General features: G+C 43.8%; 1 long non-coding RNA gene and 1 pseudogene across 1 annotated transcript; both read left to right on the forward strand.

The window, feature by feature from the left end:
- Positions 1-1254: 1254 nt before the first annotated feature.
- Positions 1255-23544, forward strand: LOC125392177 (uncharacterized). Its single transcript, XR_015734645.1, has 3 exons — positions 1255-1308; positions 1456-1566; positions 23356-23544. It is a non-coding gene; the product is annotated as an uncharacterized LOC125392177 (long non-coding RNA).
- Positions 7654-8205, forward strand: LOC125392175 (small ribosomal subunit protein eS25 pseudogene; annotated as a pseudogene).
- Positions 23545-23960: the final 416 nt, after the last annotated feature.

Here is a 23960-nt window from a genome sequence, read left to right on the forward strand (position 1 = left end):
ACTGCAATTTATTTTTTTTCTGGTTTTGAGGCTGAGATTCAACTATGGCAGGAGCGAAAGCCCTTAGCAGTTACCACTTTTTTAGATTCTTTTGTTCTTCTGTTCTCCTCTCTAAGATACTCAGAAGTTACCTAAGTCCAGAGAGCATACATACATTATATCTGAAAATCGATTTTGTTTCAGTGAGTCTTTTACAATCCTTCCCAGCCTCCCCAGACCTTGAGCAGCCAACACAGACCTGTGAAAGCAATGCTAATTGCTTTCCCTGGGGTCAAGCATCTTCCTTGTAAACCACAAGTCCAGGAGCCACTGAAAGCCCAGAGGAAGAATTGACAGCAGGTCTTACAAGAGGTATAATTGAACTTCTTAAACATTTAACTCTAATGCAAATTTGTTTTCAATCGATTTTTTTCCTCCTCTCTTAACATGTCCTGAAAGGAAATAAGTGTTGTGAATATCTTGGCGCAACATATTCATTATCACTGTGGGCTTGAAGCGTCCTTCCTGGAATCTCATAGAAGTGAAAATACAAATCCCTGCCACCTTTTAACATACAGGGTAAATCACTGAGGCCTTTCCAAGGAGGTCTGATGGTCCCGACTTCTGTGCAGAGGTTGGCAGGCGCTAGGGAGACAGCTGTGAAGATTAAAATTCCCTTTCCTATCCGGACGGATTTATGTAGGCTCTCTTTGGAGGAGGAGGCAGACAGAGCGAATAGATTGCACCTGCCGTAGCACGGTTTGAATGAGATGAACCTCTCTCGGTGTTATTTTTAATTCCACCAAGCAAGGAAAAACTGAAGACTACAAAACTGTACTCGTGCCGGGAGAATGAAGGGACATCCACAGTCAGATCTTCCTGTTATTTCCTGATGCGCTGGGTGCCTTGATTGATTGATTTTACCTTTTATTCTTTGAGAGAGTAGCCCAGGTTGACCTCCAACAACTCAATGTGGGACTGAGGTTGACTTTGGACTCCCCTGATTCCCCTGTCCCTGCATCCTGGATGCTGCAATTACGGGCATGCCCCTGAGTCTGCTTCATGTGGTGCATGCTCAGCAAGCCCTCTGCCAACTGAGTTACAGCTGCAGGCCATCGGGCAGTTTCAAATTATGTCTCAATCCCTTTCTTCAAAATATGAAGGTGCCAGGTTCCCTCTGCCTAGCGATTCCCGTCAAACAGAATGCAGCGAAAGTGATGTCAATGTGACTTCCATGACTAGGTCATAAAAGGGTGGCTTTCTGCCAGATTCTCTCTCAGGTCATTTTCTTTGGGCTCTTACAGTGGGAGGAAGACCCCAGCTTTGAAGGTGGGTGTCTCAGTACGGTGATTTGATCTTGGAACTTTTCTTGGTGGATAAATAGATTGCAGATGGAAAGATTCAGGGTTTGAGGTTATATGTGTGTTTGTCAGCTCTGAGGATAAAAGGTTTGTCTCTGTGGTTGGCTTATTCCAGGAGGACAGACAGTACTACCGTGTAACTCATCAATCACCAGATGAAAATCATGGAGTTGGAGGACTCTGTTGGTGAGGTCTGCCCTGTCAGCCGCTTGAGTAAAGGAGAGAGGTCTGTTTATCAGAGAAGCCGACCCTCATTCCAGCACTCCCACAGCCTGGCACATCCTTACTAGGACTCTACTTGTTTAAGAAACCAGATGGAAAGCCAGCCAGGCACTTGTGGCTCACACCTCTAATCCCAGCACTCAGGAGGCAGAGGCAGGCAGAACTGAGTTTGAAGGCAGCCTGGTTTATAGAGCAAGTTCCAGAATGGCCAGGGCTACATAGAGAAACCCTGTCTAGAAAAATCAAAAAGGAAAAAAAGACCCAGCGGAAAGGAGTCCACTGTTTACCTCTCAGGAGTCAGCTAGGTGAGTAAGCAGCTTTGGAAGCAGCTCCTTGTACCTCAGGTCAAGCCCTCGGATTTCAACCATCAGGCTTAGTGTCCTCCCATGAGGCCCAGAGCAGAAACCAACAGCAATCGGCAACTGTCAACAAAAATTCACCAGAAAAGAATGTATGACATAGGGAGCCTTTATTTAAAAACAGCCATAAAACGTACAGTACGGCAGCAGAGAAATGCAGACAGCCTTCAGTACTGAGCAAAAATGTGCCATTTGTAGGAGCAAAGAGGAAGGCTAGCTCAGATAAAGCAAAGCTTTGTGAGATTTGGTTTGGTTTCATGAGACAGAGTTTCACTGTTTACCCCAGACCAACCTGGAACTGACCGTGTAGCCCAGGTTGACATTTAATTCATGGCAATCCTTTCACCTCAGCCCCCCCCCCAGTGCTGAAATTACAAGTGTGAGCTATCCTGCCTTTAGGATGTGCCTTCTTAAACTTTTTTTATTCTCAATATTTTTGTTTTAATGTATTTTTATTTTTACTAAGTATGGCATGTGTGTTGTGTGTTTGTGTATTCGGGGATCTGTGGAGGCCAGAAGAGAGTGTCAAATCCTCCAGAGCTGGAGTTATGGGCCATTATGAACAACTCACAAGGGTGTAGAATAAAAGGGCCAATGAAAGAAACACACTCTGACCCTAAAACCAGAGCCAAAGAAACACACTTTGGTCTGGAAACCAAAGTCAACAAAATACATCCTGGTCCTGAAACCAGAGTCAGAAGGTTAAAAAGGACCAGTGAAAGAAACACATCCTGGCCCCGAAACCAGAGCCAAAGAGACACACTCTGCCCTTGATCAACTCAGTACAAAAAAGCAACCAATCCCTGAGCAGAAAAACCAGCCAATCCCTGAGCATGAAATCCAGCCAATCTCTGAGTTTGTCCAAACTCAGGGATTGAAATTCGACCAATTCCCATTCTGAAAATCAGTTGGGTGCTGTTTTTTTTCTACTCTGATAGAGACTGTCACCCTTCTGGATTTCTCCTTCCCAATCTCTTGGATGAGGCTTGTACAACAACCTTCTTTCACCAGAGTTGGGGCAGAAAATTAACAACTTTCACTGGAGGAGCCAGAGCAGAGCCCAGCAGAACTGTGCCAAGTTTGCTGAGGAATCCCTTCCCCTAGTGCAGCAGAGGTGTGACATTGGGGAGACCTTTCCCTGAAGCAGGGGTGTATGCTGCTGTGTTTACAGTGACTTTATGATATTCCTTGGCCCCCGACTGCCAGGATCCTTTTCTATCCTAGCTGCAATGCTTCCACGGGGACCAAACTGGGGTCCCCTAAAAGAGCAGCAAGTGTTCATCACTGAACCATCTCTTCAGCCCTCTCAACACCTTTAAGCCTAAGAAATTTTCCTGTGACCCCACATGATAAGAGGTGCACAGAGCAAGCGGTCACCGATAGTAAATTGTAAGAGGCTTATTTTGAGACAATTCTTCGATATGCAAATGATTTTACCACGTGTCAAAGAGGAAAGGAATCTGCATACTGAGGTAAATGAAAATGTTTATGTTTACATGAAGGACTGCATCTTGGCTGAATATTTGGTACTGCAAGATGTAGAATATCTTCAGAATTTTTCCGAGTTGATCAATGTTTGATTTTTGTAAGCATCAAGCCAGAGGAACACAATTTCACATAAATATATAGCGCGAAATAACAGGAGTATGTTTAGGGCTATCTCTGAAGCTTATGGAAACTGTCCCAACCCCAAGATCAAATTCACTCAATGGTTCTATTTTTTTTTAATGAAACTCAAGTCAGAAATTCAAACAACAACTTTTCTAACCAGACATGCTAACAAAATACAACCCAAAGCAACACTACTTTGATATTTACATCCTGAGGAATGATGGTAGGGAAATATTAAGAGGTTGGCTTTTGTTATTAAACCATTATATTTCTCTAAGAACAGAAACTTGTATGGGTGGTAAAAGAAATATGAAAAACCATTGGACTTCTTAACACACAAGAGTCTTGAACCCAAGCCGAAGTGTTTCAGCAGCGTTTGCCAGCACTGTGGTGTGACGGTGAGTGCAGTGTGTGTACATTGTGTGCTCAGAACCAAGGCTGCAGTGAAGCTGAACCGTGCAGCACTGCTGAGCACAAGCGCCTTGGGTCCATTGCATGTTTGAGTTTCTGAATGTTTAGTGATTGGTTGCAAGTTCGGAGCTTTGCTATTGCCGCTTTTTTGTGACCTGAACATTGAGTTATGTGATGCCATATGGGATCATGAACTACAGTTTTAAAAGCTGTAATAGAGGATGTTCCTACCATCTGTCTCCTGTACAAATGTGAGATGCAACCGTGCCCATTCCTGATGGGTTGACATTGGCGTGGGACTGTAGAAAATGGTTCACAGTGATCAGATTCCAAGCAGCAAATCGAGGCTTATAGGGACGTCACAAAGTTTAGTATGTGCAAAGAATATATGTGACATTGAGCAAGGGGCTGTCGGGCTCGATTTCGAACCATTAGCCCAGTTAGCCGCCTGGGAGCCTGCTTGCACTTGTGTAAGCTCGCACAGCGAGTGTGGCGGCTGCACTGCTGTGTGTAGAAACACCTTCTTGTACTCTCACAGAATCGCTTTTCATTTTTCTATCTTCCACAGAGATACATTTTCTCTTTTTTTCCCAAAATTGGGTTAGCACCATTTTATAATTTGCCATTTTCACTTAACGTATCAGAAACAGTTTCTCTTGTCAGAATATCAGAGTATCGAGAATATCATGACATCAAGAATGTTACTCCTGAGTGTTTTTTTACATTTCTCAAAGATAATAATTGGGTATCATGATGCCATTTTATTTATGTGTGTATTTTACCCTAGTCACCAACCTTCCCTGTTGGGGGCACAGAGGTCCTTGTGCCCGCAGAGCACCAGGAAATCAGGAATGTTAAAACAGGCAGGGTCCTCTCCTCAAATGAGGGATTACCTGGTTTCCTCCCAGAAGGCCGGGACTGGATATTGCTAACGGCCTGATGACCTTTTTACCATCTATACGGCAGACCTCACCCCAATTCCCCAGGCTGTTTATCTTAGACTCTTCCTCCCTGGACTGTTATTTTCAGCTCCCACTTAACAGAACCCATCGTTGGGGGCTACATATACTTTATAGCTTGCTGAATTCTCTATTGCTATCTCAGAGACCACACTAGATTCTAGGCCTTTCGGCGAACCCTCGTGATCACACGTACTTTGTAGAGAAGCTTCTGAGTAGCTGTGTTTTAGATTTTATTGGGCACCTGGAGCCCGACCAATTGTTGCCTGGAAACCTGGAACTGGAACGATTGTTGCCTGGAAACCTGGAACTGAGAATGATGGTTGCCTGGTAACTTTTCCCCAAGTTGTACTGGGCTTTAAAAATACTGACAGTGAAACCACCTGGCATCAGACTCCCCAAACCTGATCCAGGTTGATAAAGTCATTCTGAGTTTTTATTCTCACCTCTTTGAGGTTTGCTTCCCTGCCTGGAGATCTGCAGGGTCCCCTTCACCTCTCTTGTTCCCCCTGAAACTCCTGAAGATCCCTTTCCTTTACCCACCTTGACATTCTACTCTCATGTCTGTTTGTGAGTGTGGAGTCCGCTGTGTTTCACTAGGTTACTTACAGAAGCACGGGGCACGAATGGCCACCCCAGTGAAGAAAACATCTCCCTCTTCCAACCATGGCCTATAAATAAATCCTAAGGGAGTAAGTAGTAGGACCTCAGGATCCCTTTTCACATCTATCATAGGTGTTGGCAGGTGCAAACATGTAGAGCTCTTGTGCAGGTAGTTATAGCTACTTGAGTTCAAGAAAATGGCAGTCACATCCACCCAGCCTGGAAGTCAACATTTCACAGTGCCCCCTCCCCCAGAACCTTCCTTGGGCTCTTACGTTCCTTCTCATGCAGACCAGGCTGGCTCAGAACTCAGAAATCAGCCTGCCTCTGCCTCCTGAGTGCTGGGATTAAGGTGTGTGCCACCACCACCTGGCTCCTTCCTCTTTTTACCACAATGTCCCCTGAGCCTTGGAGGTGGTGATGTAGATGTCCTGTTTGTGGCTGGGCATTCATCAGTCCCTCCTCCTCTGTGTTTGACTAGCTATGAGTCCCTATAGTCACCTCTGCCTGCAAAAATTTCTTTTTAAAGGTTTTTTTTAAAAAAAAAATATTTAATATTTGGTACCACAATTTTACCCCTCCCTCTCAAATTCTGGGTCCCCATAAAACAAAACAACTGCATCTAAGAAAATAAACGTTCTCGCTCTTAGGATTATCTAGCCAGAGGGACTTGAATCAGCCAAAGCTTGGCTGAGCTTGGAAAGAATGACATATTGATAAATGAAAACAGATTAAGACTCCTTTTAACAATGCCTTTTAGTAGCTAAATAAGTCAGATCATTTAGTATAAAGTCCTCAAACAATCATTGTAATGCAATAATCCCTGCTGTAATAAAATGAAATATGCCATTACCATAGGAACATTCTGTTACATTTGATTTTAAAATTTGTGTGTGAATGTGTGTGTACATACATGTGCACATGTATGTAAGTGTATACATTTGTGTGGGGGCCAGAGAAGGGTATCAAGTGTTCTCTCCCACACTCCACTTCCTCCTTTATGGAAGGGTCTCTCCTTGAACCTAGAGGATTTATTTTTTTTTTCAGCTAAGATAGAAATCAATAATCCCCCATAATGCCCCTGTCTCCAGTCTCCTCAGGGCTGGGGTTGCAGGGTTGAGCAAAACACCCAGCTTGTTACATGGCACTGACTCCCGAATTTGGGTTCTCTGTGAGAGCAGCACGTACCACTTAGCTGCCCCTCTGGCCCTCTTCTTTTGGAATCAAGATCCCACACATGAGGGAAAACATAAAATATTTGTTTATCTGATGATCTCCAGTTTCGTCTATTTTCCTGAAAAAGGTATAATTTTGTTTGTCTTTATGATTGAATAAAACTCCATCTTCTATATAAGTCACATTTTCTGTCCCTATATACATTATCAGGCACTGAGGCTATGTTAGAAATGAACAGAATTGGGGTGGCACACATCTTTAATCCCAGCACTCGGGAGGCAGAGGCAGTCCGATCGCTGTGAGTTTGAGGCCAGCCTGGTTTACAGAGTGAGTTTCAGGACAGCCAGGACAGAGAAACCCTGTCTCAACAAAACAAAACAAAACAACATAACATACCATAACATAACTGAGCTGGAGAGCTGACTCAGAGGAAAACGCATTTGCTATGCTCTATGAAGACCAGAGTGCAGATCCTCACAACCATCTGATGCCCTCTATTGGCCACTGTGTGCATTGTACTCAGATGCACTTACCCCACTCAGACACACACAGAAACAGACAGACAGACAGACAGACAGACAGACACACACACACACACACACACACACACACACACACAAATAAAATAAATTTCCAGGCAGTCATGGTGGCACCTTTAATCCCAGAACATGGGAGGCAGAGGTAGACCAATCTTGTGTGTTTGAGGCCAGCCTTGTCTACAGAGAGAGTTTCAGGACAGCCAGGGCTACACAGGGAAATCCTGTCCTGAAAAAAACACAAAACAAAACAAGAGCTTTTAAGAAGAGGAGGAGGAAGGGAAAGTATGAGGAAGACTATTTGGGAAGAAGAGGAGCAGCTGAGGTGAGAGGGAGATCAGAGAAGGGATGGCAGACAGGGTGAGTAGAATCAGAATGCTGTATACATGCATGTAGATGTCATAATGAAACCTTTGTATGATGAATAAATACTGGTTTTGATGGCTAAAATTGGTTGTCAGCTTGAAGTACCTGGAAAGAGAGAACCTTAATTGAAGATTTGCCTCCCACTCTCCAAACTTCATCATGCCGCCCAAGGATGACAAGAAGAAGAAAGATGCCAGAAAGTCGGCCAAAAAAAGGCAAAGACCCAGTAAATAAATCTGGTGGCAAGGCCAAAAAGAAGAAGGGGTCCAAAGGCAAAGTTCGGGACAAGCTCAACAACCTAGTCCTGTTTGACAAGGCTACATACGACAAACTCTGTAAGGAAGTTCCCAACTATAAACTTATTACTCCAGCTGTGGTCTCTGAGAGACTGAAGATTCGCAGTTCCCTGGCCAGGGCAGCCCTTCAGGAGCTCCTTAGGAAAGGGCTTATCGAGCTGGTTTCAAAGCACAAAGCCCAAGTAATTTACACCAGAAACACAAGGGTGGTGATGCCCCAGCTGCTGGTGAAGATGCATGAACAGGTTCAATCAGCTGTACATTTGGAAAAATAAAACTTCATTAAATCAAAGAAAAAAAAATTGCCTCCCTTAGATTGGCCATTGGATGTATCTTTGGGGCTTTGTCTCTATTGATGACATCGGAGGGCCCGGTCAACTGGGGCAGCACTAACCCTGGACAGTTGATCTTGAATTGTATTTAAGAAAGTTGACAGGAGCAAGATATTAAACAGTGTTTTCCTTAGGTTGTTGCAGGAGGGCACTATTTAGTTCCTGACTGCTCAGCCCCGAAATAATCACACAGAAACTGTATTAATTAAATCACTGCTTGGCCCATTAGTTTTAGCTTCTTATTGGCTAACTCTTACATCTGAATTTAACCCATTTCTATTAATCTGTACATCACCACGCAGTTGTGGCCTACTAGCAAAGTTTCAGCACGTCTGTCTCCAGCGGCGGCTCCATGGCGTCTCTCTCTCTCTCTCCACCTTCTTTCTCCCAGCATTCAGTCCAGTTCCCCCACACCTACCTAAGTTCTGCCCTATCAACAGACCAAGGCAGTTTCTTTATTTATTAACCAATAAAAGCAACACCTAGACCGAAGGACCTCCCACACCATTAGGTCTTGCCACTGTTCCTGCTGTGATTTCTCTCAGTGATGGACTGTCGTTAGGACATATAAGCCAAAGAAACCCTTTCACCTTCAAGTTACGCTTGGTCATGGTCACAGTAATAGGAATTAAAGTATGACAATAATAATGATAAAAATAATAAATCCCCAAACAAACCAGAGTTGTACTAACATGGTAATGTTACCTCAGCGATCTGCTTGAAATGTGGAATTTAGAGCCTAGCCTGGCTTCCGAACCAGAGTCGACACCTAAGCACCATCTCCAGGTGAACCCTCTGCCCATGGAGAGGTCAATCTCTCTCCTAACTCAACTTCTGTGACACTTGAGGTTGACATTCGTCCTTCGGGTTCAGTTTCCCATCTATAACAGGGGACAGAGCGGGACAGTTTGTTCACACATTCATTTGCCCGGTTCATTTTGAGTCAACATTCTCTGCCCTGGTTGCAGAGCAGGGAAACAAACAAACCAAGTTTTACCTTCTCCGCTACTCTAACGGTTTACGTTTCTTTAAACCAATTTCTGAGTGGGTAGAACCGTTTTCCACGGACAGTTTCTGCACCTTCTCACAATCACCAGTACGGTATCCTGCAACTTTGCACAGAGAAACAGATGCCAGAGAGAGTGGGGGGAACATTATCTCCTGATCAGGAGTCTATTTACTTAAAACCGGAGTAGCAGGATGTCCACATTTCTCAAGCCCCCACTGCTGCCGCTGACAGCCTGCCACACATCCCCTCCTGATGATGCCACCGCTCTCTTTCCAAACCACTCCGCAAAGCACCGGGAAATTTCACACCATTTTAGAAACAGAGAGCTCTGATGACAGCTTGTCAAGAACTGACTGTGCATCTTCCCAGTTATGTCTCTGACAGTAACCCTTGGGGCACGCTGGGGAAGATGGCAGCGGTCCAGCAATGATGATGAAGTCAAAATTCACTGCCGATTGCCACCAGCCACGGAGCTAGAATCTTTTAATCTTTTTAAGTTTCACTAATAGGCCCTTGGGCATGAAGGGAGAAAAATGGGAAGAAGAAAATGACAGGGGGCTAAGGCAAGAGGGAAGACGAAACACAGCGCATTGCCATCCTGGCTAACCCCGTTCTTTGTTGGTGAGGCTCGTTACCTCTGGATGCCTGTCTCGGTGGAGAGCTTCATTTAGCACGCAGGAAAGGAGAAGCTAAAGCTTTTGTTATTGTGTGTGTGTGTTATACATGTGTGATGCACGCCTACGAATGTTCAGGTGTGCAGGCCAATAAGGGCATATGTGAATATGGAGACCACAGCAAAGGATATCAAGCATCTTCCTCTACGGAGACCACAGCAAAGGATATCAAGCATCTTCCTCTACGGAGACCACAGCAAAGGATATCAAGCATCTTCCTCTACGGAGACCACAGCAAAGGATATCAAGCATCTTCTTCTATGGAGACCACAGCAAAGGATATCAAGCATCTTCTTCTATGGAGACCACAGCAAAGGCTATCAAGCATCTTCCTCTATTGCTCTTCACCGTATTCCCTTGAGACGGGGTCTCTCACTGAACTAGAAGTTTGCCATTTTGTCCAGGCTGGCTGGCTGGTTAGTGAGCTCAGGAGATTCCTCTGTCTTCTGCCCCCTAGTGCTGGGGTTACAAACTTACATGACCAGGCTCCAATTTTACAAAGGTGTTGAGGATTCCCTCTCAGGTCCTCATGCTTACAGAGCAAGCACCCTTATCCACTAAGTCATCTCCCCGGCCCAAGCTATTGCTTAAAAATGGCAAAATGTTTCCTCTCTCAGAGGGCAGATTTTCAAAACAACTCTTTACAAAGGCTGGAGGAAAAAATTGATTCGTAAGACAAGAAACTTCGTCAATTTTATAAAATCATTCCTTTATTGACCACTGAGAAAAGTGTTGCTCTTCGTGCATATGAGAAAAGGGGGGGTGCTATTCGACCAGTAACCTCTGTAATCTTGTAAATGCCCATATATGTGGCTCAACAATATAGTCAGACTATTTATTGGTAGAGAAATTTTATTAATGAATTATACACCTCTGTGTATCAGTGCCTTTGAGCCCTAATAAGCCTGATATAAATAAATATCACAAACATATCAATAACTGTTTGTCCAATTAACAAATGAAATAATGTTCAGAAAACATCATCTAGCCACCCCCATCTGTTGAGGGCTCCGGAGTTGGTTCTATGACCGGGCACCACCTGCTCTCCCGGCAAGGCTGTTTAATGAAAAGGGCAAGCATTGGTTTACAGCCCTTCGTTCCAGTTTGCTTCCAGGACTGCTCAGTATTAGTCTTTTGGAGACAAGATCGCTCCAAGAGCAATGCTGCGGGCAGCAAACCTATAATTGTCAAATGACTGCGTGGCTTAAAAGTCTTTCAGAACCAAACCAGTGCTCACATAATGAGCTCGGTTAGTAAATTTTGAATTATAATGAAGAGCAGCCAGCGTCTGAAGCCGTGAAGGGTGTGTGTGTGTGTGTGTGTGTTGACTTCTGAAGCCCATGATACGAAAGTACAGGCTTCAAAGAAGCTAGCTAAATGTTTTATGTTTCCTCATGCTTATTAGTAATTGCTCTCATTTCTCCTGTTTGTCTCCTCTTCCCCCTTTCCCCTCTCCTTTTTTTTCCCTCCCCTTTCTGATCATAAGGATGCAATTAAAATCCCAGTGCCTGGTGGTTTCTGCCAGCGAGATAAACAGTACCTGACCCCATGTGATCTGCTGCATGAATAGAGATCAGGATTTCATCTTAGAGCAACTCGATTTCGGGTGGTTGCTAAGGAGACTATTGGCATCTCTGTGTCCTGTGTGCCCTATTGCTTAGAAAGACTTTGCAGCAGCTTCGCCTGTTACTCTCCCAGAGAGAAAAACCTGAAAACTCATTAGGGAAGCCAACATTTTGAAATTCTGCTGGTCTCTTTAATGTTTCGAGTGCTGCTGGCCTTGGGGTGGAACTCTAGAGTGTACTGACATCTAAGCTGGCGTGCCTTTGGAACTGACAGCATAGCTTTGTTAGAGAAAGGAAAAACATAGTGGACCAAGCTCTGGGGACCAGATTCTCTGACCTGGAGTTTTTGGCATAGGCCTGCTGTCTTATTCGCTTCTTTTTATTTTATTTTGTTCAGGGAACCCTACCTCCTAACATCCAGAATCCAGACCAAGATTCAACCCTTAGCCTTCTCCCTTTCAGAGCCACCAATGGTGTGCTGGGGTCATGTTAAAAAAATAAATTAAAAAGCACTTTTCCTTAATGCCATTAACGAAGAATGAGCCCGGATCTGAATTCTCTACTTCTGCCCCTCTGTCTTCTGTTGCCCCATGCCTGTCTGTTGTATGATTCTAAACCTGTGACTGCCTGAAATGTGTCCCTCTGCCTGTGTCTCTCTGTGTCTCTAACAAAGGGCTTTGCCCTCTCTTTCGCTGAACAACACAGAAGCATCACATGGGGGGAGTAATGGGAAATACTTTATAGGAATCTTGAATAGTGCTTTACAAGGGATGAAGTCATTGACTCCAACTGACCCAGATAACAAACAATATAATGCTATCAAGCAATAACCATATGGTGCATCCAACATTTTTTTTGAGACAGAATTTCTCTGTGTAGCCCTGGCTGTCCTATAACTTGCTCTGTACAGCAGTGTGGCCTCAAACTCAGAGATCTGCCTATCTCTGTCTCTCCAGTGAATAGATTAAAGGGGTGTGCCATCACACAGCTAGAGGATGCTCTTTTTATAAGGTTGCTTTTGTCTGATGTTCTGTTTTCCATAATTGATTATCACAACACACAAACACACATATGTTGCTCATAGGTCAGGGGCATAGAAAAGTATTTGACTTCAGATTACTGCTGTGCATGGTAACTAGTAGGATCCAGAACTTAGCACAAATGATGCCATAATGGAAGTACCATTTTGGCCATAAAAGTCAGCGTGTAGACAACACCACCTGCCAAAACAAGAACAAAGACCTAATTCATCAAAGTCCATAGTTCTAGGAAAGTCCCTAAATGTACTAAACTTGCCCTGGGGCCTCTGTAGTTCTGATTTTGGCTAACTGTTCTTGCTAATTGAAATATGTCACCCCAGGATATTGTCTTCATAAAAGCTCACCCTGAGAAAAACTCGGAGTTACATTGGGATCCCAAATATCAGAAGTAACCGCCAATCAACTAATAAAGACTTTCTATTGGCTTAAACCCATGTCTGAGTAGGCTTCTCGGTTGGATACCTCACAATATGCATTAGCTTAGATTATAGATGTTGGTTACATGGGAAAACCCAGGCAAGAAACATTGTTACATTATCCTCTTAAAGGCAGATTAAATAGGCAGAGTACACAGTACCCTAGCGGTCTTAAGTCTTAAGTGACCTCAAGGTATTAATAACACTGGCTGTGAGGTCCAGCAAAAGTTTCAGTCTCTTTGAACGCAAGAGATACTTTTATAGCTTGATGTCACTGCATCTAACAAGCTGTGTGGCCCTGGGCAAACATTCTCTCAAATCCTGTTCTCTTATCCTGAAAGCAGAAAACTAACCATGCCTCACAGTGTTGTTCACGGGATTAAATAAAATCATGAAAACAGCTGTCAAAAGCAACTTCTAAGCTGCAAGGTGATGGTCAGCATTGTCTCTGATCTGGCTCCCCCAGGGGACAGACTTTAAAGAATATAGCAACCGGTACACTTGTTAAAGGGTCCCCAAGGATCAGCCCTCCTGGAAGGAAGCTGGGTGGTCGAGGGAAAGATGGATCTGTGAATGGATACAAGAACCTCAAGCAACCTCCTGATGAACTCTGAAGTCAGAATGTCTCTTCTATTGTCTTGAGTGGGTCAGTCCTATCTAGCTGTTACAACTGAATATTGGGGTCCATAATTCACCTGTTGAGGTTCCTTATATGCCAGTAGAATGTGTTTGGAGATGAGACTTTGGGAAGTTGATTTAGATGATGAGGTCATGAGGGTGAGGCCATGAGGAGAGACGATACTAGTGTTCTCGCAAGGAGAGGAAGGACCCTTTAGGTTTTTCCTAGAGAACCACACTGAAACTCTGACGGTGCACTGCAGTGACGGCTGCTCTTCCAGAGGACCTGGGCTTTATTCCCAGCGCCCACACGAGGGCTCACAAACATCTGTAACACCAACATTCAGTTCCAGGGGATCCATCACTCTTCCGACCTCCGCAGGTGCTGCATACACATTGATAAACAGACAGACGTGAAGGTCGAACACTCAGATATGAATGTTTGAAAGGAAACATTTTAAAGAAAAGAAGCTGACCACATTGGCATGCTGGCCTCGGAATTCACCTTCTAGAACGATGAGAAAATCAATGTTGTATAAAGAGCTGGCCTCGTGGTATTTTATCACAGCCCCAGATCTAAGATACAATACTCCCACCAATAATAGGTGTGTATTGCTCTAGGAAGGGACGTGATCTTTATCTCAGGAAAGCTTGGTAGGTTGAAGGCAATGGGTGGGTAACATATCACAGGGTTGATCAGAATCCTTGCCAGCTCAAACAATAAAACAAAACTGTCCATCTTATGCAACACACTCATTATTGACTTATTCCATCCCTCTTCCCACTTCTTTGCACAAACCCCTACAAACAGTTCCCTGCTTGTGGTGTGTGTGTGTGTGTGTGTGTGTGTGTGTGTGTGTGTGTGTGTGCCCATACAGATGCATGGGAGGCCAGAGGTTGACATCTGGATGGATTCCTCAACAACTTCATCTGACTTTTTGAGACAGAGTGTCTCACTGAACCCTTTTTGGTCTAAGCTGCCCAGCCAGCAAGCTCCTGGGATCCATCGGGTTTCTGTCGTCTGCCTAGTGCTGGGGTCGTAGATCCATGCCTTCATGGCTAGCTTTTACTAAGGATCTGAACTCAGATCTTACTGAGCCTTCTCTCCAGCCTCAAACAATGGTTAATTCTCTTTTCACATGTAAGACGCACAAAGCTATAGTACAGCTGTACCAGCCTTGACCGCTGCCCCTCAGAGTTCCCAGGGAAACGGTGAGGGGTAAGGTAATGATGGGCTCTTCCTCGATCACATTCATTCCATGGAGAGATGATCCCTTTCAAGTCCTAGAGAGCCCTGTTTCCCTTTTGTAGCAAAACCACATTTCAGGCGAGGAGCACCAGGATGCTATGCATTTTATACACTTCAGAGGGGACTGTGTAGCCCAGGGCGACAACGGAAGGATTGGCAGTTAAGCCTGGTAGATTTGTTACGTCCTTATTTCCTCTTCTTCCAAATCCCCACCGGAAGAATTCCACACATACAGAGAAACACAAAGACAACAGCAGAGGAGGTGGTACGTGAAGAAAGAGCACAGGGACATTTTAGAATCTGGTAATGAAAGAGCAGACGCCTGGTGGTGGTGGTGAGGGGGGCACATGTCCAGAGTTCTCAGAACTCCGGTGTCTTGGGTCATAATCTTGCCACGAGTTTGAGACCATCCTGGGTGTTATGGTTTGAACACAAATGCCCTCCTTGGCAACTAAGTTGAATCTTTGCTCCCTATTGATGCTATTTTGTGAGGTGGTAGAAATATCAGGAAGGGAGGCTTAGCAGGAAGAAGTAGGTCACAGGGGTCATGCCTTTGAAATTGCACCCAAAATTGCAGAGTCCAAGTCCATTCCTCTGCTTTCTCTCTGTGGCTGTTTTTCTTTTGAAACCCGGTCTCACTGTATTGCCTGGGATATTGTTGGACTTTTCTCATCACTGGAACAGGATATCTGACATAACTGTTTTGGAATATTGTTTTAAGGTGTGTTACATTTGTTTATGCTGTGGAACATTTGTTGTAATGATGCAAAGGTGTGCTGCCTTCCTTAATGTTGTATTTGTTTAACTCTGTGAAGCTGTGTGATTCTTTGCCTGCCTAAAACACCTGATGGTCTAATAAAGAGCTGAATGGCCAATAGCGAGGCAGGACAAAGGATAGACCGGGCTGACAGGCAGAGTATAAACATAAGGAGAAATCTGGGAGGAAAGGGCAAGATAGAGGAAGGAGTCAGAGAGAACAAGGAGAGGAGGATGCAAGGTGCCAGCCACCCAGTCACATGGCCAGCCATGGAGTAGGAGTGAAAGGAAGATGTACAGAAATAAGAAAAGGAAAAAACCAGGAGGCAAAAGGTGGATGGGATAATTTAAATTAAGAAAAGCAGGCTAGCAATAAGCCAAGCTAAGGCTGGGCATTTATAAGTAAAAATAAGTCTCTCTGTGTATGATTTATTTGGGAGTTGGGTGGCAGGCTCCCCTAAAAGAGTGAAGAGTGAAAACAACCACCACAAACATTTTGGTGTTCCAATGTGGGGCTGGAGTGAAAGAAAAACCAACAAGAACCAACTTAGAGGGATTTTTTTTTCACAGTTCAGAACTCTCAGTCCAGAGTTTCTGGCTTCCAAGACCCTGGGCCATGGTAGCAAAAGTCTGCAGCAGAGGCTGTCGTGGTGGATGGGAAGCAGAGAGTGGGGAAAGGATTGGGGACAGTTTCAGTGCATGCAGAAGGAGGCATGCATGAAGTAGAGATGTCTTCATCAGTAAGTAATGCAATGGAGCAAGGAGGGGCTTCAGTAAGCACTGCTTTGATTGAAGTAGAGGATGATTGCTGACATCAGTTCAGATATGCAGAAGATTGCCTTTCTACTCAGAAGTCATAACCCCTTTAGGGTTCCATATCTGATATCCCATATATCGGATATTTACATTATGATTCATAACTGTAGAAAAATTACAGTTAGGAAGTAGCAACGAACCAATTTTATGGTTGGGGGGGTCACCATGACATGAGGAAACACATTAAAGGGACACAACATTAGGAAGGTGGAGAACCTTTGCTGCAGTGACTTTTGTCTGTCTTGTGGTCACAAGTGGATCTGTGGACCATCCATTTCATCTGCATTGAGGAAACAATAAGTAAAATGGAAGTTTATGGCTGTCTCCTTTTTGAGACAGGGTCTTAGGACTCTAAGCCAGCCATGAACTCGCTATTTAGCCAAGCATGTTCTTGACCTTGTAGTCCTTCTGTCTCCACTTCTTAGGTACTGGGATTTCAAGCATGCACTATTATGTCCAATGCATGCAGTGCTGGAGAGCAAACCCATCCCCAGCGTGTTAGACAAGCGCTCTACTAACTGAGCTCTACCCCAGCTCACTAGTTATCGCCTAGAGAGTGTGCGTGTTTGCATGTTTGTGGTGTATGTGTGCATTGTCATGGAGGCCAGAGGATAACCTTGTGTGTCCTTATGTGTTGTCCATCCTGCCACTGCCCCCTCTTCTTATTTGAGACAGGGTCTCTCATCGAACTTGGAGCTTTCCAAGTAGGAGAGAGACTGGTCGGTGAGTCTGCCTCCCAGTGCTAGAAATAGAAACACACAAGTCTGGTTTTATTTTTTAACATGGGTTCTGGAAAATGAATTCTAGTCTAGTTCTTATGCTTTCAAGGTGAACAATTTGCCAATAGAGTCATCCCCACAGGCCTGTTGGAGATATATATATATATATATATATATATATATATCATCTGTCACCAAATCACCTGGTGAATACACAACGTAACTAACTACCTTGTCTCCTAATCCACCCTGCCAGCTTAGCCTTGTCTCCCTCTATAGAGGGACATCAGATTCTACAAAGGACAGGAGCGAGTACCCAGAATGGAATGCAGGGGCTTGCTTACAGAACAGTGATGGAGCAGTGGTATTCCATGTGGGAACAGTGGTACCCCGTGTGGGAACAGTGGTACCCCGTGTGGGAACAGTGGTACCCCATGTGGGAACAGTGGTACTCCGTGTGGGAACAGTGGTACTCCGTGTGGGAACAGTGGTACCCCGTGTGGGAACAGTGGTACCCCGTGTGGGAACAGTGGTACTCCGTGTGGATTCCTCAGCCCATCAGTAGTCATGCATACCATTCAAACAGGAGACTGAAAGGTTCCCTTCTGGGAGAAAGGGAACATTCAGGTGACTCACTGTTGGTCGCTGTCATTTTTATGTCTTAAGGACTCTTGTTTTGGTGAAAGAACTTGGCCAAAGGCTTATGTTTTGAGCGAGACAAGACAAGCCCTGTTTTACAATAAGCAATTCTTCTAACACTGGTGACTTCAACATTTTAAGGTATTCCTATAAATGTTTTTATTTATTTATTGCTGTCACTTGTTATGACAAGATCTTGCTACGTATCCCAGGATAGCCTCAGATTTCTTTTTCATTAGATTGTCTTGTATAGTCTAGGTATAAATCCTCATCAGATATGGGCTCTAAGAATATTATTTCTGTCTGTAGCTTGCTTTTCATTTTCTTACCAGGATCTTTTTGAGAATCAAAAGGCCTTGGCTCAGTGAGATGGCTCAGTGTGTAGAGGTGCTTGCTTCTATGCTTGGCAATCTGAGTGTGAATTCTTTGACTTCCTGAATTCACTGTGAGACTCAGTTCCTGAAGCTGCATCTCCATATACAAAATAAATAAATATAATAAAAAACCCTGAAGACCCAAGCGTCTTTAATTTGTGTGAAGTCAGTTTTACCCAAGCTTTACCTTATACCTTGTACTTTGTCTCTTAAGTGTGTGTCTATCAAGGGTCTTTAAGATTTTCTATGATCCGGGGTGTGGTTGTTCACGCCTTTCAACCCAGCACTTGGGAGGCAGAAGCAGGAGGATCAGGAATTCAAAGCTAACCTGGACTGTGGAGCAAAATCCTAACATAACAAAGAAAAAATAGTGATATATCTTTCACACCTACAGGAAAAGCTTAAAATGTTGAGTGTTTAAACCAAGTGATAGAGGAACTGTTTAACACCAATATGACATATATATCTGCCTCATGGACAAACATGTTTATTTTTTTTCACTTTATGATAACTAGTATAAGGTTTAAGATCAAAAATGTCTTTCAATTGTGTTCTTTTGTAAAATTGGTTTTGGGCACTTTAGCTTCTTTGTAGTTCATATGACTTTTAGAAGCAGCTTGTTAATTTCTGCAAACAAGAAAAAAAAACCTACCCTGCTTAGATTTTAGAGTTACATTGACCCTGTGCATTAATTTTTAAGAAATTGCTTTTCTGATAATACCGAGCCTTCCAGCCAATGAACAGAATGTTCCTTTCACTTCTGTCTTTCTCTTTCCAGTTTTTGATATAAAGTCTTGACTATACTTTGACACTTACGTCTTACTCTGGTCACAGCTGAATAAAAGAATTTTTAAAGCATTGAGTGTGTACCCTGCAGCCACTGCTGACCCCTGCAAGCTGGACCATTGGTAGTACATCATCTCATCATCTCTGCTTTGTCCCTGTGCTCAGGGATGGTTGCCTAGCACTTCCGTGCTGAATGGAGGTCTACACAGCATTCTTTCAGAACTGCCTTGTTTTGTTTCTTTGGGTTGTGTTTGTTTTGGTAGACGGGAAAATCTGATCACTGTTCCATCTTTGAAATGCCATTGGAAGAAGCCACAGAGACTTTTAGTGGCTCACTCTGTAATGTACAGGAACAATTGAGGATCACTGTGCAGTTTGCTCAAACTTCCTGCATGGAGATAAAGACCTAAATAAATAGAACAGAGGGGATTCAAGAGACAGCTCCGGGTACCTTTATTACTCTCGTCCGTTTACATAGCACCATAAATAAAGAAATCTACCTCGAGAAAACGCTAACATCCTGGGGAAGGACAAGGTCGAAGAACAGGTCATCAATAAAAGATGAGGGAAAAACTGCTATTTTAGTTTGTAACAACCCATTGGAGGCAGGAGATAGCAGCCCATTGCTTTTGACATTCTGTAGACACAGCTTCCAACCTGGAGATCTAGCCTCACCCTAACTACCAACAAAGATTTAGTGATGAAATTATGTTTCAACCATATAAGATCGTCATAATCAACCGCATACGCACACTTTCCCAAGAAGGTTTTAGAGAATTTGCTCCAAAATTGTCAAGTAACACACAAATAAGGGGAAAACATGGCTCAGAAAATAGAGACACCCCCACCTCCCTTCCCCACCCCTGCCCCCGACATACACACTCAAAAGAAAGAACGCTGGAAAATGATGACAGCATTGGCAGTTGTACAAAATGATCTATTTTGAGACGGGATGAAAGGCAACTGGGGGAAGAATTCAAGAGCAAATGGTATGGGGGGAGGGGGCTTTGGCCTGACTTCTGCTCCTGTTCATTCTATGCAGATTCCTGAGTCTCTAGGAAGCCCCAACTCACAAGGTGTGCTCTCTCTCTCTCTCTCTCTCTCTCTCTCTCTCTCTCTCTCTCTCTGTCTCCCCAGTCTTTGCTACAAGGTCATATTGCCCTGCCACAGCAGACCCCACAGAAGACTGTGCTTCCCACATGGATACTCAAATCTTTATGAGAGAGAGAGGGGGAGGTTGGGGCCCCCTCCCAAATCACATGGAGCACAGCCATCATTTATGACCCATATGTTATGAAGGACAGGAAATATATGAGGAACAGAACTTGGGAGGAAAAACACAAATATCCAAAAACATTTTCCCTCTTACTAATCAAAAAGACTGATTGTACTGCCCCAAGATTTATATTTCTCAGATTTAAGGACAGCATTTTGTGAACTGAGTATGTGAAACTGCCAGTGCCTAGGAAGACATTAGGAACAGAGGAGCACAAATCACCGTAGGAGCCCCGAGTCGACGTCTTGGAAATATGCAGAACACACTTACAAGCAGTTCACAGTGCTTCCATTAGTGAGATTGCTTTGGTGAAACTGCATTATCATGATCTACTGGCTTTCAAGACCGGGAACTGGAAACAAGCCTTTCCTTCAGTCCCCAGCAGCTGGGGGAGGAAAGCTCCGGGCTTCGGTAGGGACAGCCCCAGCACTGGCCCTCGTTGCTTCTTTATGTGGAATGGTGACAGTTGAGTAATTTAGTAACATTAACTTGCAGTTCGGATGACCACAGGGGCAACTCAGGGGGCAAGGCTGCTCAGAACTGTAACTGTTAAATCTACAGCCAAAGTTGATTATAATTGAAGCATTTTGTAGCACTTCTGATTCATCATTATAGTCTCGAAAGTCTATGCTGGTAATGTTTAGCTCTGACCTTGCCCCTGTAAAGTGTTGTTTTAACTCTTGGCCGATAAACATTCCACCAGTGTCTTCATCTGTCGCGCCCATCTGTTGGGTACACATTTCTCCCCTCTCTCCCCTCCTCTTTCCTCCCACTGCCACCCCCACATTTTTTTTTATGTGGTGCTTTTTTGGTTAGATTTTTAATTTAGGCCACAGGTTTCAAGATGTCAAGATAAGATATGACTAATCTAGAAGAGGAGTAGACCAGCCACCAGATGCGGGCAAGGACCCAGGGATTGCTGTGACTTTGGGCTTTCCGTTTTAGGGAGAGGGGGAAAGTTTTTGTTGCTACAGAAGATGTTTGTTTTATTGCAAGAAGGGATTTTTCTGTTTGGGATTTAAGTCCGAGAAGCAGCTTAGAAGCTGGGCTATGACAGCTGAAGCTGTAGGGCCCCTCTGCCCCCATCCAACCACCCGCCGGCATGACTTCCCCTTACCAAAGCCTATTTCCCCTGACTAGGGTGAGAGGAGCCTTAAGCTTCCCTTCTTAGATGAACTCATGCGGAACTTTGATTTGACATGAGGTCTCCGCAAAGAGGCTGCAGGGGAGGGGAGAGCAGACTGACCACAGCAGCCCAGGCAGAGACAGCTGCTATTTTGCAGGCCCTTTCTTTAGCTGGCACAGTTTGGTTTCGTTTGTGAGTCTAGATTTTGTTGCATGCCTTTGGCACTCTCTGATCGTCTGCAAATTCTTTACGGGTCTTTAATAGGTGACCTCCTATTTAAACTAGCAACTTTCAATTATTTACAACCTGACCAATATAGTTTTTATCTTGTAACATGGTGAACCTTTACTTGCATTATTTGATTTAATCACTGCAAGGCCCAGAGACAGGCATTTTATTTATTTCCATTTAGTAAACTGAGGAAGCCACTTTCATAACCTCTTCAGAAGATGGGAAGAGCTCTGGGATCAGAAGAAACTGCTGGGGTTTGTGTGTGTGTGTAGCATGAGGGGCCTGCTTGTTGGGGTATCTGCCCGGAAGTACAAGCGGGAAACTCCCGAAATGTGCAACGAATGGAAGAGACAACTGAATACCTGGGCAATCACCCAAAGTCTTGTATGCAATGTTGAGTCAACCAACTTTGGCTAAGGCCTGATGTAACTGACATGCCATTTTTCAAAAGCAAGAAACCTTTTAGGACTCTCTCACCCTGTCTTGGCAAGATAAGACAATCCTGCTTTTATCCATTTACGGATATTCTGTAATTCTGTCAGTGGTTGAGGTATGGGCTTTTTCTTTGCCCAAAGGCCAGTTCTGCCAGGAAGAAGACAAGCTCCATGTGGAGTGTCTTTGGTGCTCAACGTTCTCTCGGGAGTAGAGCGGTGATGCCAGGAGCGATTGTGTCTCACTACTATAAAACTATGAGTTAGATTAAAGGCCATTTTCCACAGCTCTTCGTGTGTGTGTGTGTGTGTGTGTGTGTGTGTGTGTGTGTGTGTTGTTTTGGGTTTTTTGTTTTGTTTTTCAAGACAGGGTCTCTGTAGCTTTGAAGTCTGTCCTGAAACTCACTCTATAGACCAAGTTGGCCTAGAACTCACAGAGATCCACCTGTCTCTGGCCTCCAATTACTGGAATTAAAGGCATGTACCACCACCACCCAGGATGGAAACTACTTTTTAAATGGAAAGTTACAATAATAGTACAAGGAACTATTAGGTGCTATTTGCCCATAGTTTCCAAATGCTAACATCTTACCACACTTTATTCTCTGTCATTTATCTATTTCTCTATTATCTCTCTCTCTCTCTCTATGTATCTATCAATCCACCTACCTATAATTATCTAACAATAATCTATCCAAGCACCTATGTAAATACACATACACACATGCATATATATAGTTTAAACACACACACACACACACACATATACAGTATGTTTATATGTAGATACATAATCAAATCAAATAGGACAAAAGAAGCATGTTTCAGGCTGGAGAGATGACTCAGAGTTTAAGAGCACTTCCTACTCTTGCAGAGGACCCAGGTTTAGTTCCCATTGCCCAGGCTTACAACTACCTGTAATTCCAGCTCCTGGGGATCTGACACCATTTCTGGCCTCCACTGACACCTGTATGCACATGTACATACATGCATACATGCACACACTTACATATAAATGAAAACATGATAAATTAAAAACATGTGACTTTCACTTAAATTAAAGTGACTTTCACTTAAAATTTAATTAAATTAAAGCATGTGACTTTCACTTCTTTTGTGAAGAATCCCAATAGAGAAGCTGGCATACTAACAGGTAAATATTGTGTTTTACAACCCCCTTCACCATGAAAAGATTACTAACAATTTGAATCTTTAGAACTGCAAAACACTTTTCAAAAATCATGTTTTTATTTTAATTTGCCCTGCTAAACTTTTAAACCTTTTCCTGCATGGTTGAAATAATCACCTAAAAGTTAATCATTCTCTTCTGATGCTGTATTCATTAGTTTTCTGTCATTATAACAAATAACCTCAGTCAATTGATACTGAGAAAATGTTTACTTGGGTGTATTGCTTTAGAGATTCCAGCCTGTGGTTGGTGGCTGTGTGACTTTGAGCCTGCGGTGGGAGCACAAGGTGGAGCTAAGCCATTCTCTGAAGAGCCAAGAAACAAAAGTGGAGAGGACCAGGGTTTCACAACCCTCTCAAGGACATGTTCCCAGTGACCTGAACACCACCCAGGAAGCAACATTCCTCAAGGTCTTACCACCTCACGGTAGTGACAACCCTTAGGGACTGTATCAGTCAGGGTCTCAAGAGAAACAGAACCGATAGAATGAATCTATGTATAGATATAGTAAGGAAATTTATTAGAATGGCTTCCAGGTGGTGGTCCAGCTAGTCCAACAATGGCTGTCCACTAACAGAAGGTCCAAGAATCCCATAGTTGTTTAGACCATGGGACTGAATGTCTCAGCTGGTCATCAGTGTAAGCCAGAATCCCAAAGCTGTAGTATCTAATGCCAAGAAGGAACTGGCTTGCCAGAAAGAGTGAGAGCAATCAGAGAGAGAGAGAGACAGAGAGAGAGTTTCCTTCTTCCATGTCCTTCATATAGTCTGTCACCAGAAGATGTGACCCAGATTAAAGATGGATCTTCCTAACTCAAACGATCCGGATTAAAACT

The sequence above is a fragment of the Myodes glareolus genome, chromosome 12, assembly GCF_982192425.1.
Source record: "Myodes glareolus chromosome 12, mMyoGla1.1, whole genome shotgun sequence".
NCBI classification, from domain to species: Eukaryota; Metazoa; Chordata; class Mammalia; order Rodentia; family Cricetidae; genus Myodes; species Myodes glareolus.